This window comes from Ovis canadensis, chromosome 15 (genome assembly GCF_042477335.2).
Source record: "Ovis canadensis isolate MfBH-ARS-UI-01 breed Bighorn chromosome 15, ARS-UI_OviCan_v2, whole genome shotgun sequence".
Lineage (NCBI taxonomy): Eukaryota > Metazoa > Chordata > Mammalia > Artiodactyla > Bovidae > Ovis > Ovis canadensis.
Genome location: NC_091259.1, coordinates 53,312,347 through 53,319,716, shown reverse-complemented (window position 1 = coordinate 53,319,716; position 7,370 = coordinate 53,312,347).

The window sequence follows — 7,370 nt, the reverse complement described above, 5'->3', positions numbered from 1 at the left end:
CACCGTGACTGGCAGAGTCATCATTATCCATAAGGTGTGCAATTCGTCAGCCTAAAGTGATCTGAAATAGTCTGAGTGATACTGCTCTTGGCCCAGGGCTCCATTCATTACACAAAGAAGCAGCACAGACAGTAAAGAACTAAATCCTGGATACAAACTCAAGGTAAAATGCTTCAACCTTGTCATAAAAATTACAGGTATATTTCCAAGCCCTTCTGTTTTCTTACCCATTTTGACCTCAGTTCTTGTATAATTTTACAGACAAAGGTAATGCATTCTCATTTCAGCCAGCAGGAAAAAGGTCAGGTTCCTCAGGTGCATTTGACTCTTCATATTCAGAGACAGAATCATTGAAAGGTTTTGGTATATTTCTCCTAAGGGTTTTTAAAATTTGTGCCAAGTCACCCAATCATCAAACATTGATTTCAACAAGAATTAAAAAAAAATAACCTGCTCTTTGCCAAATACTAGGCAAATAGTTGGCTAGAAATTTGCTTAGCTGAATTATTGAACACTTTAGGCTCAGAAAAAAATAAAAAACAGCAGTTATATTATTTCCTTGTGCTACTGTAACAAATTGCCACAACCTTGGTGGCTTAAAACAACAGAAAATTATTCTTTGACATTTATAGATAGTGGAAGTCCGAAAACAAGTTGTCAGCACAGCCACACTCTTTCTGGAAGTGCTAGGGAAGAATCCTTCCTGCCTTCTCCTAGTTTCTGGTAGCTCCTGACAATTCCTTAGCATTCCCTGACTTATCAATGCAGTACACCAGACTCTGCCTCTGTCATTTCTGTATCTGTCTCTGCATTCTCTCCTCTTCTTAGAAGGAGCCCACCCTAAATCCAGGATGGCTTCCTTTCTAGATCTTAACTAATTGCATCTGCAAATACCTTGTTTCCAAATAAGGTCACATTTTTAGGCTCCAGGTGGGCATGAATATTGGGGGGACACCATTCAACAGCTGTCATTGCACTTTGCTTGCTGGAGTCTGCATTGATAAGACTGATAGTAAATGAGCTGACAGTGGAGGGAAGCTTACCTTTGTTTCCATGAATGAGTTCCTCCCATCTGACTTCTGATTCTTCACAGTCTTACGCTCTGTCCTATGTGTATCCAGACCCATACTGCTCACTAGGATTCTGAACTCCTGATTCACATGATTCTTTTTTTTTCCTGGCACTTTATTTGTATTTTTAATGGAAGGGTGGTGTTTTACAGAATTTTGTGGTTTTCTGTCACACATCAACAAGAATCAGCCATAGGTATACCCATGTCCCCTCCCTCCCGAGCCTCCCTTCCATCTCCCTCCCCATCCCACCCTTCTAGATTGTCACAGAGCCCCTGTTTGAGTTCCCTGAGTCATACAGCAAATTCCCATTGGCTGTCTATTTTACATATGGTAATATAAGTTTCCATGATACGCTCTCCATACATCTCACCCTCTCCCTCCTCCTCTCCGCCCCCGTCCATAAGTCTGTTCTCTATATCTGTTTCTTTATGGCTGCCCTGAAAATAAGTATCAATATCATCTTTCTAGATTCCATATATATGCATCAGTATATGACATTTATATTTCTCTTTCTGACTTCACTCTGTATAATAGGTTCTAGGTTCGTCCACCTCATTAGAACTGACTCAAATGTGTTCTTTTTTATGGCTGAGTAGTATATTCCATGTATATATGTACCACTGCTTCTTTATCAGATGATTCTTTTACATATGACACTGGTTGTCATGTGTTTGCCAAGCTACTGACCTATGCTCTCGTGAGTACCCTGGCCCATCTGGACTTGAGTATTGCCCTTTTTTCATTCAAAAAATATTCACTGGACACTTCCAAGTGTCAGGCACTGTCTTGAATGCTGGATTCTCAGCAATGACAGACAAGGTCTGTACCCTCATGAGGAATAAGGGAGGGAAATAAGCCCAACAGCAAACAGATAGTGGGTGCCCAAAACAGTATCTGGCGCATAATTGTTGTTCAGTGAATATTTGTGTTTGACAGAATGAGCAGGAAAGTTTCTGGTAGTGACAGTGATATGAAAGAAATAGATTTGATGTGAAATCAAACATTTAAATAAGGTCAATATGGAAAGTTTCTCTAGGAATATGTTGATTAGACTCAAGTGTGAAGAAAAGGAAGGGGCTAGCTGGAGTGAAGGTATGTCTAAGGTAGAGGAAAGAACAAGTAAGTTCTGCCAGAATATCACTGAGTTGAGAACAAACTGGGGGTGGGGGTAGAAATAGAACAATTTGACAGAGGTAAACTGAGCAAAAGTGAAAGTGTGAGTGGTTCAGTCATGTCCAACTGTTTGCAACACCATGGATTGTAGCCTGCCAGGCTCCTCTGCCCATAGAATTCTCCAGGCAAGAATACTAGAATGAGTTGCTATTCCCTTCTCCAGGGGATCTTCCCAACCCAGGGATTGAATCCAGGTCCCCTGCATTGCAGGAAGACTCTTTACCATCTGAGCCACTCTGGACCTCCAAACTGAGTAAGGGAAAGACTTAATTCACGATGGTGTCGTAAAGAGGGAAGCTTGATTATACACTGGAGATCAGACAGAGAAGTTTGGGCTTACTTTCCAAGGCAACTGGAAGCCATTTGAGGTTTAAGTGGTGAGTCAATCTGATTTAACTCATGAATTGAAAGATTGTTGTAACTACTCTGAGGAGAAAATACTATCAGAGGCAAGATTTGAGGAAGGAAGACAGTTTAGGAAGTGCATCAGTTAGAATGTTTTTGCACATAAACAGGTCGTAGGTGTAAAAGATATTGATCCCTTCAGTCCTTAGTGTAACCAGGAAAGGACAGGGCTGGCCAAAGCCACAAGGTTGGTCTGTCTACAAATAGATCCATCCATTAACCTGAATAAATCGCATCATTTTCTGTGTGACATGATGTGAACAAGACTGGAAAGTACTGCTCTAGAGTATTTTTCATGTTTTTCTGTCTATGCAGTTTCTTTTATACACTCTGTGTCTGGAGAATTTTCTCACTGTGGCACCCAGTCTCTGAGATGTCTTCCAATGATCCCCAAATCCTGGTGTTTACACTGCCGTGTAGTCCCCTCCCACACTGTACCAAGTTTAGTTTTTGTAAGTAACAGGACATGACAGAAGTCACTTCTGAGATTAGGTACTAAAAGAATGTGGCTTATATCTTGCCCTCTATCTCTCTTGGGTCACTCACTCTGGGGTAGCCAGCTGCCATGTCTTGAGAATATCCAGGTATCCCTGTGGAGAGCCCACATGGCAGGGAACTAAGATTTCAGCCAGCCAATAGCCAACCAGCAAACCTTCTTGAAAGCAGCCCCAGTCAAGCCTTCAGGTGATATAGCCCTGGCTTGACTGCAACCTCATGAAAGACCTTGAAACACAACCACTCAGCTAAGTTGCCCTCAGGTTCCTGAGCTGAGAAACTGTGAAATACCAAATGTCAGTTGTTTTAAGTTACTAAGTTTCGGGCTGATTTGTTACATAGCAATAGGTAACTACGGTATCCCCACTCTGAGTCGTGCCACTCCAAGGTGGAAGCCAGAAACTCTTTTTACTTGCTTCCCTTACAGCTGGGGTGAAGGCAAGTGGCCTGAACTTTGCCAGTCTAACCCATCTGACCCAGTTCAGGAAATGACGACACGAAGGAGGAGAACTGGTTCTGGGATCGGTGGTGGAGGGAGATTCGGCTTCCAGAGGAGGCAGGAGTAAAGGTGCTAGTGCTAACTCTCACGCCCAGCCTTGGTCTCTGTGGTCTGCTTTGTCTGCCCCAGGGGTGGCAGAAGTGGTGAGGTGTCCACTGAAGCCATCTGCTAATGTCTCATGGATAGTGTTCCTGGATTCCAAATCTCATGTACTCCAACTCTAGGACATTCTTTCACACTTTCTGTTTAAACTATTTAGTGGGCTGTGTTTTTTTGGCAACTAGGAACTCAGACGGACACAGAAGTCTTTGAAATCAAGAAGACACTGCCTCAGAGTGGCTTAGATAATGTGGAAATGAATTGCTTCCTATCATGAAAAGGCTGCAGAGGTATGCCATCAAGACTGGGTCCACTTAACTAGAACTTTAGAGGCTGTGCCCTTCTCTCAAAGTGCATTCCATCCTCCCTGGCCGTGGCATTTCTGGTCATCAGATTAGACACAACAATGTCCAGAGGTTGAAGGAAGCTATATTTTCCTTGTATCCCTTTTGTAAGAGTGAAGAACCTTATTCAGGAGCCTTCTATAAACTTTCCTTCATATCTTATTGGCCATAATGTGATCAGGTGCTCCGTCCTTAAGCAGTCACTGCTTTAGGAGAATGGTATACCACTGTTGCCTTGAATTAATTAGGTTTTACCTCCAGGATCTGGGGATGGAGCCAGACTCCCTTAAAACACCTGGCCAGGAGGAAGAAGGTGGCTACATGAAAAACGTTGGAGCTTTCCTAGAGATTCTAGATTCTGAGTAAACAAGCGACAGTCTATTATTGGAGATTATTACAGTGTCCAGACAGGAGATTGCAGTGGTTTATATTAGAGTAATGGAGGAGGGAACAGAGAGAAGAAAACAGATTGGGATATATTCCATACTTAAAAGCAATAAAGTTTGCTGGTGGGTTGAATTAGGAAGAGAAGCATGGGGAAGTGATAAAGGGAATGATGCATTCATTAACTTTATACCTGAGCATTTAAATGTATAATTTAATTAAAGGAGGCAGGTTGGGAAGAAACAGGTAAGGATGAAGTTATACCTTTAAATGGTTTCCAAGTTAAACAGTTTCACATGAGTTTAGAGATGAAAGGGAAATCGTCGATGGAGATTGGAACTTGAGAATCATAAGTATATAGAGAGAATTTAAAACCCTACCACCAAATGAAATGCCTTGAGGAAAAGTATAATAAGACAGTAGAGGTCCAAGAACCAAGCTCAGGCCAGGGAGAACAGCTGGAGGCCAGGAAAAAGAGGAGATGTCAGTAGAGAAGAATAAAATTGAGTAGCCTGGGGGAAAGAAAACGAAGATAGACCTCAGAGTTCAGGGGATGGTTCCAGTCATTGTCCTCTAGCCTGTCCTGTCCTGATTCTTCCCTTCTCCCCTATTCCATCCCCAGATGTCTGTGTTTGAAGATAACAACCATCTTCTGCATTTTAACGTGCATCTGCATTTGAAGTTTTATGTAATAGATTTAAGTGAGTTTCACTCCCAGTTGAGCCTAAAAAAATCACTGGAGATTGAAGGAAAATAGGAACATAACTGAGGAGAAAAAAACACTTTGGAAAACTTGTCTCCTTTTTCTTTCTTGAATAATATATTCAAAACATTTTCCTCATAACCCACAAAACAAGCATGGAATGTATCTTTTACTACCTGCAAATATTTTAAAATTTAAACAAATGAAGACTAACTCTTACTATTTTATTGAGGCAGTATCATTAAAGCAGTAATTATTTTGCAGTTATTGAAGAGGAGGAAAACTTATGTCCAGTTAGAGGAAACTTTCTGCAAAATCTCAACTCTGGTGAGTTGCAGATAGAGAAGTTGAGGTCTCTGCATTGGAGGAAGGCAATTCTAATTCCTACACAAAAGGTTGAAGTGCAGAAGAGAAGTAGCAAAAGAATGCAGACCAGGAGATCAGTGGAGAAATCCAGACCACAGTGGGAGCTCCAGTTTATTACTCAGATGGGACTGGGTTAACAGAATAATAAGCACAGAGTGTTTTGCTTGTAGTTTATCATGTAATCATCTGGGCTTTAATCAGTTCTTTAGTAAGCTTATATAATTCTAGAGTGTGGATTTGGTTTTCCTGTAGTTACCCAGAGGGATCATAAGAGGCTCTAAGAATGTATCTTACGTAGTCGCTAAGTCGAGTCTGGCTCTTTGCGACCCCATGGACTGTAACCTGCTAGACTCCTCTGTCCATGGGATTCTCCAGGTAAGAATACTGGAGTAGGTTAGTCATTTTCTTCCCCAGTAGATCTTCCTGACCCAGGGATTGAATCCGTGTCTTCTGTATTGGCAGGCGGAGGATCCTTTACCATTGAGCCACGTGGGAAGCCAATAAGAATGTATATAAAATGTAAAAGTCCTGCCAGGCAACTCTGAAATGAAATTCACTGGGAGCATACTGTGTGATAGTCAAATTTCAGTCTTGGGAATCACTGGGAGCATACTGTGTGATAGTCAAATTTCAGTCTTGGGAATCTCTCTAACACAGATGTGACTCTTAATTCCATTACTTGCTAGCTGTGTGACCTTGGGCAGGTGACTTGTGCCTCAGAGTTTGTGTTCCCATCTAAAAGTCACGATAATAACGGTATCTATTTCAAGTGGTTAATTCAGTTAGACAGTAAAGCACAGCAGACACTATGTACTGCAGAGCAACTACTCAATAAGTGTTGACTATAAATGGCCAGTCTGGAAAGACCACATGGGACGTAATGCAGATTGATCAGACCCTATGCATCCTCGTATGCAGGAAACAAAATCAAGGTGTAGGTCTGACTGCATCCGTCAGAGTTGGTGAAAGCACAGTGCCTGCGCTGCTCTTTTGGCCATTTGGGCCCTTCAGCTTTAGCACGTGGACCCTGTGCTCTCACCTGAACCCACTGTACCCACCTGCAGAGGAGGACTGGGCTCAGGAGTCACATAGCCCGTCACTACTACTGATCAGCTGTGTGACCTTAGGAAGGCTACTTAATTTTGGTGTTTATGGTACCTCAGCTGAAAAGTAAAGATAGTTAATAATAATGCCTTTCTTATAGGCTTGTTATGCAGATTATATGAGCTACTGTCTTTAAAGCAGGGCTTTCCAGTTGCACTAGTGGAAAATAACCCGCTTGTCAGTTAAGGAGATGTAAGAGATGTGGGTTCGATCCCTGGGTTGGGAAGATCCCCTGGAGGAGGGCATGGCAACCCACTCCAGTACTCTTGCCTGGAGAATCCCATGGACAGAGGAGCCTGGCTGGCCATGGTCCTTAGAGTCATAAAAGACTGAAACGGCATAGCACATAGCATTTAGAGTATTTCTAGAGGTTCTGGCACATAGCATGTGCTAAAAATCTATAGTAAAGATAATAGGAATATGATCATTGTAATAATAATTTTCAAATGGACCCCTAGAATGACAGAATCTACTTTGCTTCCTGAAAAAGAGCTTTGCAGAATAGATTTATGGAAAAAAATGAGAAGAAGAAAATTAGGAGCAGATAGATTCAAGATGGGAAAGAAAAGTCAAGAACATATAAGCAGTACTGAAAGGATGAAGTTTGGAATAATGAATGTAAGATAGAAGAATAAGAAAGCTTAATATGGAAATTTAATATTCAACCCTGAAATTGTATCAAAAAACTCTGCATTAAGTGATCCCCAACAGACATTTGAAAAAAA